The following is a 12363-nucleotide window of genomic DNA, read 5'->3' as shown; positions in this document are numbered from 1 at the left end:
ATCACTTCACAGACAAAGCCCAGAGGGGCAAAGAGAGAGTGACTGGCTCAGGGCCATGTAGCTTCAGAGTAGAGGAGCTGAGATACCAACCCAAGCCTACGTGATGGCAGAGCAGTCAGTGGTTTTCCTTGGCAGCCTTCCTGATGCCAACTATCGGTGGCACCCATGTCCTCTGTGGGGGGGGGGGACAGCCCTCGCTTCTTTCTACAGCCTTCTCAGTCTTCTTTCTCCAGTCGGAAGCAGGGCCAGGCCTGTGTGGAGACCAGTGGTTGGCAGTAGCTAAATGCAAAAAGCTGTATGATACGCTTGTCAGTGATAAAAATAGAATATATAATTGTGTCAGTGATGAAAGCAGACAAAAAAAGTTATGCTCACAGTCAACAGGAAGGAAAGAGCAAGGATAAAAGGAAACAGATAATGTACGAGTAGGCATTCTCTTTCCTGTCTCTTATTTTCAGGGTTGATGTCCTTTTCGCTGTATTATTTGCACAATAAAACATGATTTACAATGAAAAATGGGAAGGCTGAGAAAATAGGAGCCCCTGGGGTGGCCCATGGCCGGGCCTTGAGTCCAGCTGCAGCTCCCGGCCTTCCAAAGCTGTTCTGACGGCAGTGCTCACAAAAACAGTTGGCTTCTTCTAGACAAAGCAGGGAAGGAGAGAAATGTAGCATGGGACACATGCCAAGAGGCTCTAGGCCTTTGTCATCATGCTTCCAGACAGTGTCATTGCTGGATTCATGTGAAGCTCTCACCTGGGTCAGGGAGGTGTGGCTGTGACTGGCATTTCCCAGCCCTGGCTGCTCTGCTTTTAAGATTTTGCTGTCCCCTCACTGTTGGCTCTTCTGCCTGGGGCTTGGGTTCAGCCATGCTGGAGTCAGGGCCCGTAAGGGATTCTCTGTGACTGAGGGACAGAGGCCAAAGGGACCCGGCAGCAAAGAGAAGCGTGAAACAGCAGCACCAAGCCTGGGTTTCAGAGCCGGGGCCCAGCGACTTTTCCTTTGTTCACACTCACACCCCACACATCGATGAACTTTATTCTGACCCTTCCTTGCAGGACTCCATGCACTTGCCTGTGCTGTTCCCTCAGTCTGGAGCACCGGTTCTCCTGCTTCCTGACAGCTGAACCTGCCCATCCTCCAGGAATGCTGCCTTGAGGAAGCATTTCCCAGGCTCCTCTGGCTCCCACAGCACTTGATTTGCATCTTTCCAATGGCAATTGTATTTTCTGCAGTGAGTTACAGTTATTCACGTCCATGTCTGTTTCTCCCACTAACTGGTGAGCTTCTCAAGGTGGTCGAGGGACATGTCTTATCCAACTCTGATTCCCCACACAGCGTGACGAATGTCTGGCATATGGTAGGTGCTCGATCAATGTGTGGAATGACATTAAATTACAATGGCTGAGTACTTCTCCTTTCTGTGTCATGGACTCTCTGGGGAAGCTGTTAAAATTGTAGGCAGATAACCAACTGGTTTTATATCCATTTCTTTCCTGTGCATTTGGAAGAGGCAGGAAGAGAAAGAGAGTTAAATCTAGCTGTGGATCCTTATTTCAGAGATTTCAGCCAAGGGTTTCTAAAGGCTGTAATAATATGAATAATAACTACCATGTGCAGAGACTCTCACTTCCACTTTCACACACATTAACTCTGCTGGGTCTCACCAGGACTCTAGGAAGTAGGCTGGGTGGGCAGAAGTAATTGGCTTGTCTCAGTGTTTCAAGTGAGGAAACCAAGGCTCAGAAAAATGAAGTGATTTGTTCAAGATTACATCAACTCCAAGTAGACCTGGGACGCAAACCTCAATCTGTTGACTCCATATCCCATGCTTTGGGGATTGCAAAGGTGACAAGAACACACACTCTCCCCTTACCTTGTTTGCAGAATAAAGGAAGGAAACCCATGATTTAACCCTTGATAAGACGTACTTGTATCAGGCCCCAGTTACTCCTGAGAGCATTTATTTATTTGCTCCTTAAGGGGTTTAACTCTTTAACTCTTCAAGGATAGCAACCATCCCTTCTCTTTATTTCTATCTGCAAAGTTCCGGTGTCTAGCAAACCCCACAATTCTGCTGGGTCTTGTTTTGTGTCTTTAAAATGAGGAGGCTGAGCTACGAGTTTCAGTGGGGTCACATTCCCTCCAGCGCCCAGCTCAGAGCCTGGCCCACAGTTTCCGCCACCCTCCCGGAGGACGACTCCGAGCTCTAACACTAGAGGCCTCCAGGACTCCAGCTGACATGATGGAGTGTGTACCACGCACGTTGCAGCCTCTTCCAAGGCTGGCTGCAGAAACTGAGCCTCCTCCAGACAGCAGGGCTGCTCCGCTCACGCGAATCAAGTTGGGAGCCTCATTAGTCATGTCAGATGACATAGTTAACACTTGGGGCCGGCTCAGCCAGTTCATCAAAAGCTCCTATGTGCCTGGCTCCACGGCTGCAGCTGAGGAACTACTGTACGCGAAGCAGGCAGCACATCAGAGGAGCAGCGCCGGAGTGCTTCCAAATTGGTTTTGATTAATTGCATAGACATGTCTTTAATTGGTGCCAGGGTAGCGGCCAGAGAACTTATGGGAAAGCAGGATGTTATGCTTTCATTCCCCGAAGTCCCATAAAGCATGAAAGATGAGGAACAGAATCACTGCTCGTTGAAAATTTATCGACCGTGCAGACCCAGAAAACACAAATAACTATCTGAATCGAAACCTAACCTCATTTTCCCAACTCATTGGAAGCCATGCATGTTCCCCTCTGTGCCCCTGCCTGCCTGCTGAGATGTACAACTGAGCAAAAGGTGTGATTTCTAAGAAACTAGGGCTTTCCTACGGAGACAGCACGCTCAGTCTCCCAGATGGGCGCGGAGGTCTCTGGGAAGGCCCCTCCTCTCCAAAACATTTCTCGCCCCAGCCCACCACCATCCTATGAACTGATATCAGAAGCTGGTTCACTTTGGGTGGAGCATTCATTTACACATTCATACTTTCTTTTCCACTCCTTGGGTGTTTAAGACACACGTACTGAATGTGTTCAAATACAAAGCACTGTTTGGGTATCATGCGGCACACAGTGTGAAGTCAAGTGCAGACCCTTCCTTCAGGGAAATGGCTATCTAGGAGAAAAGAGATGTTGGCTCCGGAGAGCAGTGCATGACAAGTGCATCATAAAGAAGATGGAGCGTTGGAATCTGGTGCCAAGAGAACCTGCGTTCGAATCTCAGCTCTGATTCTTATTACTGAGCCACCTCAGAATTCACTTTGGTTCTGAGTTTTAACTGCAGAATAGAATAACAACACTGCACCGTGGTGGTCATGAGCCTTGTAAGAGTTAGCAGAGTTGAAAGTACCTAACATAGGGACTGGCTCTGATCAATAAATGGTTGCTAATTCTGGATAAGTGTCAATAAGGAGATTCTGATAGAGTGAATAGTGAGAGTTCACATACTCAAGGAACAAATGCATAGATCACAGACTTTGTGCTGGGCATTAGGGATTGAGTTAGGAAGCTCCGCCTTGAGGTCCACCAGGGAGTAGTGATGCTCTGCTATGGTAAGAGAGGCAGACTGTTAACAAGTTTATCTGCAGAAGCCCACTCAGAGTCAACAGTAAGTGAGGAAAGGAGACAGTGGTCACTTCTACCTGGGGAAATCAGGAAATCAGCCTGCAGAGGCAATGCTTACATCAAGTCCAAAAACAGGAAAAGATTTTTATTTGCATATTAAGCAAGAAAGTGTATTCTGTGCACAATGCCAGTTTCCTTATTTTTGTTCCCAGAGCAGACAAAGTTTATCTCCCCGGAGCTGCTCTCCTTGTATGGGAAGTTCTTTCCCTACATTTTCCTAAAGCTGACTCCTTGACATTCATAGCCTGGTATTTTTACCTGTTCCTTTGTTTATTGTATGTCTTCCCCACTACAAAGAATGGTCTATGAGAACCATGGATCAAATGTTAGGTCTGTGGGGACAAGAGACCTGGGCTGTCTTTTTCTTCACTCTTTTACAGCATCTAGATTCTAGAACACTGCAGGCATAGTGTGGGTATTAAACACATATTTTCTGCTTGAATAAACAGATTGGCAACAGGAGGCACAGAAGGGCATACTTGTTATTTTTCTCATGAAATCGAACCATGAGGAATGCCCGAAGCATAAGAATTGGGGTGGGAGGTGATAGAAGAGGCAGGCTCGAGCTGCGCCCTGAAAGCGGAGGATGGCAACGTGATAAGGGTGTTGGGGAGGGGGTCGGGAGGGTTAAAGCACGTAAGTTGTAAGTCCCTTCCAACCCTGAGCTTCTAACAATTTCTCCCAAACAAATCATCTCTTGCGACCCTTCCTGGTCCTCTCACTCACGCCCCTCCTTTCCACTCCACCCTGTCTGGAGGCCGTAAGGACATCTGACACACCATTTCCTGCCAATGTAAATCAGGACCTGATGTGTGATGCTCGTTCTCGGTTTTTACCACCTCCCAGGTGGAGATGGCCCCATAACTCAGGGAGGAGGCCCCAAGCAAAGCCAGCCTTTTCACAGGGTGGCAAATAAAGGGGAATTGTTTACCCACCAGCACCTTCCTGGCCCTGCTCCCGGATAATTTTATGTCCTCTGGTCCTGGATCTGCTCCTTAGTTGGATGCACCTCAGTTCACTTGCTAGAGCACTGATGTGTGACTGTTTAACTGCTGCTGCTTCCTGTCCCAGGGATCCTGGGTTTTAGGAAGCATGGGAAAGAGACAAGAAAGGGAGCTTTATATGAGGTAAACTTTGACAGTAATAATAAAGGCCCTAAGGTAACTTATACTTCTATAGCACTTGACAATTTACAGAGCCCTAGAGAACTCCTATTCATCCTTCAAGACCCTGTTTAAATGTTACGGGTTTTCACCGACTCTCATCCCTCCCAGAAAGAGCTAATCTTTCCCTCTATACTTAGTAAATGCTCCATTATAGTCCTTACTATCTCTTAATAAATTTACTTGTGTATGTGTCTCACTTCCTCCATTAAGCCATCAGCTTCTTGGGGGCAGATCTCTTCTCTTCCAGTAAAACATGTTTATTTCTTTCTTTAAAAGTAATTTCCATTATACATAATTTTAATTATAAAAGTACCATTTGTAGTTGTGATGATCAAAATTATTTATACAAATGTATAGTGAAGAAAATTTAAAGTCACCTGTAATTTCATTACCCAGATAAAACTGCTGGTAACATTTTGAGTCTATCTTGAGACTTCTTTTTAGCGTATAGAATATAAAAATGGGGCTATAATGTATGTAGTTTTATACTCTTATTTTATCACCTACTCTATCATGAACATCTTCAAACACTGAAAATTCTTCAAAAACATCATTTTGAATGGATGCATTATTTCACTTAGTGAGTACAACGAAAGTTACCCGACAATCTCCCCATTGTGGGATTATTCACTTTTTTTTTTACTATTTTGCAAATAAAATGAATAGCTGTATACATAAATCTTTGTCCATATCTCTGCCTATTTTTCTAAGAAAGATTCCTAGGAGTGGAATTTTTAGGTCAATTGATTTAAACTCTGTAAAGGTTCTTGGTGTTTACTGCTGAATTGCTCTGACAAAGTGGTACCAACTTATAATTCCACCACGCTGAGTAGGCCCATCTCATAGTGCCCCAGCCTGCATTCAGTATTATCCCATTGACGTCTTGACTTTGGCCAGTGTTATTTTCACAGTGCCCCTCAAAGTGAGCAATCTTTCTTAAACAGCAGAAATTATACAATAAAACTTATAGTTGTCTTCTTCTAAGATATCAGCCTGGGAGGATATATTTATTTCAACAGTGCTTCTGCTACTTTAAATATTTCTATAATCTTGATTTGAAAATTGTCTGCAGAGCATTCAACCCATTCTTTTGCATCTAAATTATAATACAATTCCATCTCCAGGGACTGATTTTTTATTTTTGGCAACAGCCAAAAGCCATTTGGAACTCACAGTCAGTCAGATGTGGAGCTGCAGCTGGGTTTGGAATCAGAAATGAGGTGTAATTTTGCAGTAATGGGACTGAAGTCTTCTCATGACTTAAAAAGGGAAAGTCCCACAGGAGTTTGGGCAGTAGTGGTATCATCAGAGCGAGTGCCGAGCCTTCCAGCACGACCGTTCCAAAGCAACTACACTCCGGTGGCCGCACAAGTCTAGCTCGCGTAATTACGGAAACTCTTCTCAGGACTGCATCGTTACTCCATGTATAGCCCCAGGGACAGACGTCAACTTATTTCGGAGCTGATCCCTTTCCACCTTCTCTTTTCATCAAGCCCACTTGGGCCTGATGCGATTCCAAGACTGAGGCTCAGGAGGGCCAGTTTAGGGGCGGGGCAGGGCATATGTAGCAATGGAAAGAGCCCTCGGACTGAAGTCAGAAAGAACTGGGTCTGAAGTCTGGCCCTATTTCCAGCTGTGTATCAGGCCTCATTTGAGAGCATCCTACTTCACAGGGTTGTTAGGAGACATGGAGAACACAGATAACTACACACACACACATATACCAGTTTCTACTGAGACATCTCTAAACCCCACAGAATTTACAGGTAAATCCTGCCGTAACCTGGGCTTCCTCCTCCTTCCAGAGGCAAGCCGAAAACAATGGGCTGGACCCTTGGTATGCCCTGTTCACTGACCACTGCACAAGGGGGGGATGCTTCCGGACGGTGGCAGAAATGCCTGTTGGTTTCCACCTGCTCCCAGACAAATGCTCCTACCAGCAGCTCTCAGGTTCAGGCTCCCAGTTTACTTTCAGCCCCCGCCCCTTTTCTCCAAACAGCCTTGCCTAGTAGTAGGAGGAGTCCTCTCCAGAGTATTTATTTTAGCCAAATGCCATGCGTAATTTGTCCATGAAGGCTAACAATGGAGAGGACCCAGAGGTACTGAGCTACCTTTAAGATACCAACATATCTTGCGTGGGATTTTGTAGACAAACAGACTGAAAACAAAACCCATTTCCCTGTTTAAAGTTTTTATGGCTGTGGCAATTTAGACAAACATTCTGAGCTTCAGTTTTCTTATCGATAAAATGGAGACGATAAATGTTTTTCTCACAATATTATTATTCCCAATCTGGCCACTTCCAGAAACATGACCATTATTCTAGTATAGATGATTCCCCCATCCCACCCCCTGCTACAGACACATAGAGATGCCGCATGAACCATACCAGAAAAGTTACATTCTATTGTCAAATTCGAAAACTATAAAGAGAAGTTCCCAGATGTCAGAAATGAAAAAGGGTGCAGGTGATGAGCCTTAGCAGCATGCAGGGGATTCAAATTGCCTATAGATCCTGAAAGCTGCAGGCCAGGCTCCACTGCACACTGAGGAGGAGGATGCGGGGCTGAAGCCCCAGCCGGGTGAGGAAGCTTGAGCTGAGCCCCGGCATAAAGCCCTGACATTGGAAGCTCTGCCCCCTTCTGTGAAAAGGAGACTGGAAAAACTATACCCCAGGGTTAGAAAAGTTGCAAGGAATCTTGCTGTCTGAAGGCCTTGGGTGGGGAGTGGGGGGAACGGCACTCATGAGACATGGAAACCTCAATTTCTGCCGAATGCATATGTAGGTTTAAGTGTTCTCTACCTGTATGTGTAGGCACCTACTGAGATAACATAAAAATTGGTCCAGACCATTAAAATTCCTGGGTTAGGGCTGAAGTAAGACCTATTAAAATTCTTAGGTTAGGGCTGCAACAAATTTGAAATTGCTCTGTAGGGATACTTAACAATCCAGGACTGGCAGAAATAGCAATCCCTGATAAAGATGCTCACAAAAAGTAACAAATCACATGAGGAAAGAAATGATCAAGATGAAGGGTCAACAAACACAACCAGCTAGAGAAAAGAAGGATAAAAATAGAAACATATGAAAGAAACTATGAAGTAGGATGATTAAATTAGAAAGATAAGAAAGTAATGAGAGCCATAATAAAAGAATACAATAGTATGAGGGGAAAAGAACTGGGAGATTTTTAAAAAGAGTCATACAGAGCTTCCAGAAATGAAATCATAGTCACTGAAATTAAAAACTCAAAGGATGAGTTAAACTACATATTAGATCTAACTGAAGAGGGAATTATGAAAGACACTGGAAGAAATCAATCAAAATGGAGTAAAGAAACAGAAAGAAATAAAAAAAATCTTAACAAGAATTTAAAAGATATGAAGGAGGAGGGACTGAGCAAAAAGGACAGAGGACTCGTGGACATGGACGACAGTGTGGTGATTGCTGGGGGGAGGAGTGTATAAGGGGACCAAATGGTAATGAGAAAAAAATACAATAAAGATTAAATTTAAAAAAGATATGAAGGATAAAATGAGCAAGTCAAGCATGTGTCTGATAGGAGTTCCAGAAAGATTTAATAGGGGGAATGGTGGGAAATCATTTTTTTAAATATTATAGCTGTATTCGTCAGGGTTCTCCAGAGAAACAGAACCCACGCATGCGTATGAGAAAAATCTAATATCTATACCATATATATGTATATACATTTATACATATATTTATTGATTATAAAGAATTGGCTCACACAATTACAGGAGCCAACAAGTTCTAAGACTTGTAGCTGGCAAGCCGAAGCCCCCGGAGCCCAACGGTGTACTTCTAGTCTGAGCGTAAAGGGCCGACAGCCAGGAGAGCCCGTGGTCTAAGCCTGCAGCTGGAAGCCAGCAGGCTCAAGACCCAGGAGGAAATGATGTTCCACTTTGAGTCTGGAAGCAGGAAAAGCCCAATGTCCAGCTCAAATAGCCAGGTACGAGGAGTTCCTTCTTATTCCTGGGAGGGTCAACATTTTTGCTCTGTTTAGGCCTGATTAGATGAAGTCCACCCATGTTATGGAGGGCAATATGCTAAGCTCTATGATTCAGATGTGAATCTCATCCAAAAACATCTTCACAGACACACACACAAGTTAATGTTTGACCAAATATCTGGACACCCCATGGCCCAGCCAGGCTGATGCCTAAAATCAAACATCACACAGGTTGATAATTTTCTGGAATTGAAGAAACATACCAAGATGGTCAATAAACAATTTCATAACTAGTCATGCCTCAATGAAACTGCAAAATCACAGGTCAAGAGAAAAATACAAAAGGTTCCAGTGAAAAGGGACAGATTCCCAAAAGAGATGATAACGACGGCAACAGCAGCCTTCTCATCGGCAGCAGGGGAGCCAAAAGGCAGGAGGGTGCCATCTTCACAGTGTGGAAAGAAAAGAAACCTCAGACCATAATTCTGTACACAGTTACACTTATGAGTGAGAGCTCAACTTTCAGACATTTTCAGAAAAGCAAAGACAATGAGTTTAACCTCGTATAAATCTTGCTGGAAAAACAGATAGCCAGCTCACATCAGTCCAAAGAGCTATTAAAATTCCAGGAATTTTACAAACTAATTGTTAAACATGGTCATTATAAGAAATTAAATTATATACACTTACAATTAAATGAATCCTTTAAAAAATAAAAGTAAAAAACCCTTACCATGCATTACCTCTTACCTATTTTACTATAATTTTGCTGTCATTTGTGGCCTTGAGGTCACTCACATCTGCTGTGTCTGGACTGTAGAGCTACTGGACAATGGTGTGCCACTCTGCACCTCCTCCCACCCCTGCATTCGGCCATGGCACCTCGGTAACTTGAGTATTTAGATCCCAGAGACCAACAAATGCTGCAAATCAGACCTCTACTACCCCCTACCACATGAAAGCTGATTGTTAAACACTTATCAACACACCACTGAATACAAGAAATTGGTTTTCACTATGGGTATACATCCAAGAGAACTGAAAACATATGTCCACCAAAGACACTTGTAATGAGTGTTCATAACAGCATTACGCATGATAGCTAAAAGATGGACACAACCCAAATGCCTATAAACTAATAATTATTTACCTAGATAGATAAATAAGTAGATATTTATCTGTAGGAGACCATTCTGCATGGGGTGAGCCCAGCCCCCAGTGGCAAACATTTACTGCAAAGTAACTTCCTAAAATCCATGCTAAACCTTCCTAGGACCAGTGTAACCGGTCCAACCACTTTTCTTTTTTCATCTGCAAATTTCCTTCTTCTGTGATGGGATTAGAGGCATTGGCTCCTTTGTTTTCTGTAAAAGGTAACCACCTAAAGAAACCTGTGCAAAGTAAATGAGGACCATCTTGTAATGCGTGGAGAAACCCAATAAAGGCTGGTCATGGCAAGGGCCAAGGTTTTTGCTCCCCTCAAGAGAAAAGCTGTCCCTTTTCCTCCACCGGACTCAGTAGTCTGTGTGAATGTCTCATTTCATCCGTAATGATACAGACACTGCAGGTCAGTGTCCGCATCATTTATCTATATAAGTAGATACATAAATTGCTATATCCATACAATGTTGTAGTTTTCGGACATAAAAAAGGAATGAAGTACTGATACTTGCTCCAACATGGATGAAACATAAACGTTATGCAAAGTGAAAGAAACCAGACAGAAAAGACCACATATTGTAAGATTTCATTTAAATGAAATGTACAGCCCTGGTTAGTGTGGTTCGGTGGATTGAGTGTCAGCCTGCAAACCGAAGGGTCACAGGTTCGATTCCCAGTCAGGGCACATGCCTGGGTTGGGGGCCAGGTCCCCAGTAGGGGGGGCATGAGAGAGGCAACTGCACATTGATGTTTCTCTCTCCCTTCTCTTTCTCTCTCCCTTCCCCTCTCTAAAAATAAATAAACAAAATCTTTAAAAAAATAAATGAAATGTCCAAAATAGGCAAAACCATAGAGACAAAAAATAGAGTAGTGGTTGCCCGGGGCTGGGGGGTAGGGGAAATGAAGAGGTAATGGGTATGGGATTTCTTTCAAGCTGATACAAATGTTCTAAAATTAGTGGTGATAGTGGTATAATTTTGTGAACCTACCCAAAATGACTTAATTGTACACTTTGAAAGGGTGAATTTAATTGTATATGAATTATATTTTAATAAAAAGAAAGGCAAATAAATTGGTATACAGGTTTGTAAATCTAAATAAATATGGGCTGTTAAAACATCTAAAGAAAGGGCTAGTGATTAAAACTAGGTTGGAACTAAAATACTAAAAACCAAATTAGTTTAAAGATAGAAGAGGGTGGAGATCAAAATTAAAGAATTCTAAGGCTCCTAAAATCTTCACAATGACTAGAGAAGGTTATTAACAATGGTAAGGCAAATATGCACATTAATAATGTAAGAATTCCCACTAAGACAATAAAATTAGTATATATACCTTTCAAAGCACAAGTGAGAATAAAAAGGGAGTAAAGAAAACAACCAGCTCAAAAGGTGGCAGGAAAAGAAAACACGGCATATAGATAAAGCAAAATGATGGGGGAAAAAAGGCCCAGCATATCAGCTGAATAAGAAATATAAACATGCCTAAGAAAAGACAAAGATGCTCCGATTGGATTTTTAAAAATCCAGCTGTGTGTCAATTACAAGAATAAATTCATAAGGTATTGACACAGAAATGTTAAAAGGATGGGAGAAAACATGCTAGGCAAATTCTAAACAAAATAATACAGTGATAATCTATTTTAAAGCAAAAAGTATTATTAGGAAGAGAATCATATACTTGAACGATAAAAGGGACAGTTCATCAGAAAGATACTATGATCCAGAACATCTTTGAATCAACTGGAAACAATGCCTCCAAATAATGTAAGACAAAATTATAAGGAGAAATGGACAACTATACACAGTGGGAGTTTTTTTAAAGCAGGAATAAACAAAATTTAATGTTCTTTCTTGGTTAATACTTAAATATTAAGAAAGCTAAAATATAAAATATGTTGACTAGAATTCTATACATTATATGTACATAATGATTCCGGTTTTACCTTCCCAAGAGCAGTCGCCCAGAATAACGGAAAGGCTCTCACCAAAGGCGAAGGCGCAGGGTCCTGGGCAGGCCAAAGAACAGAGGGGCCGAAGCAAACGCCCCTTCCCTGACCCCCTTCCTTGCTCCCTTTTGTTTTTATTTGAAACGCTGCTTAATAACAAACACAAAATTCGTTTTGGGTATAAAAAACTAGATGACCGTCCCAGTCCAGGACTGTGTTTCATTAAAGGAGATTTGGCACTAAAAGGACGTGAACTGCCCCTCATCTCAAGGGCACGGTGACGCAAGGCAAAGGTCACACATAAGTCATTCGAGATCTCTGAGCAAAGGCATAGCAAATATAGACTCATCTGTAAAATGAGGGGATTTGGCCAGATGGCCTCTCCTGTCACAGTGGGAGATTTTAAGACATCTTCTTCAGTAGTTGATAGATTGACAAAATACTTGTAAGACTATATAAGATTTGAACAACACAAATACAATAACCAAGCTTTTTTTCCTT

General features: G+C 42.8%; 1 protein-coding gene across 1 annotated transcript in view; it reads right to left on the bottom strand.

The window, feature by feature from the left end:
• Positions 1–758: 758 nt before the first annotated feature.
• The window catches only part of GVQW3 (GVQW motif containing 3), a 28082-nt gene continuing 16477 nt past the window's right edge, over positions 759–12363 (bottom strand). Inside the window, exon 2 of the mRNA XM_037131549.2 lies at positions 759–1493. The gene's annotated coding sequence lies outside the window, so the exon portion shown is untranslated. The remainder of the gene's footprint in view (positions 1494–12363) is intronic.

The sequence above is a fragment of the Artibeus jamaicensis genome, unplaced genomic scaffold, assembly GCF_021234435.1.
Source record: "Artibeus jamaicensis isolate MK-2021 breed Jamaican fruit bat unplaced genomic scaffold, CSHL_Jam_final contig_64, whole genome shotgun sequence".
In the NCBI taxonomy this organism is placed as follows: Eukaryota; Metazoa; Chordata; class Mammalia; order Chiroptera; family Phyllostomidae; genus Artibeus; species Artibeus jamaicensis.
This window is presented reverse-complemented; position numbering and strand designations above follow the sequence as displayed.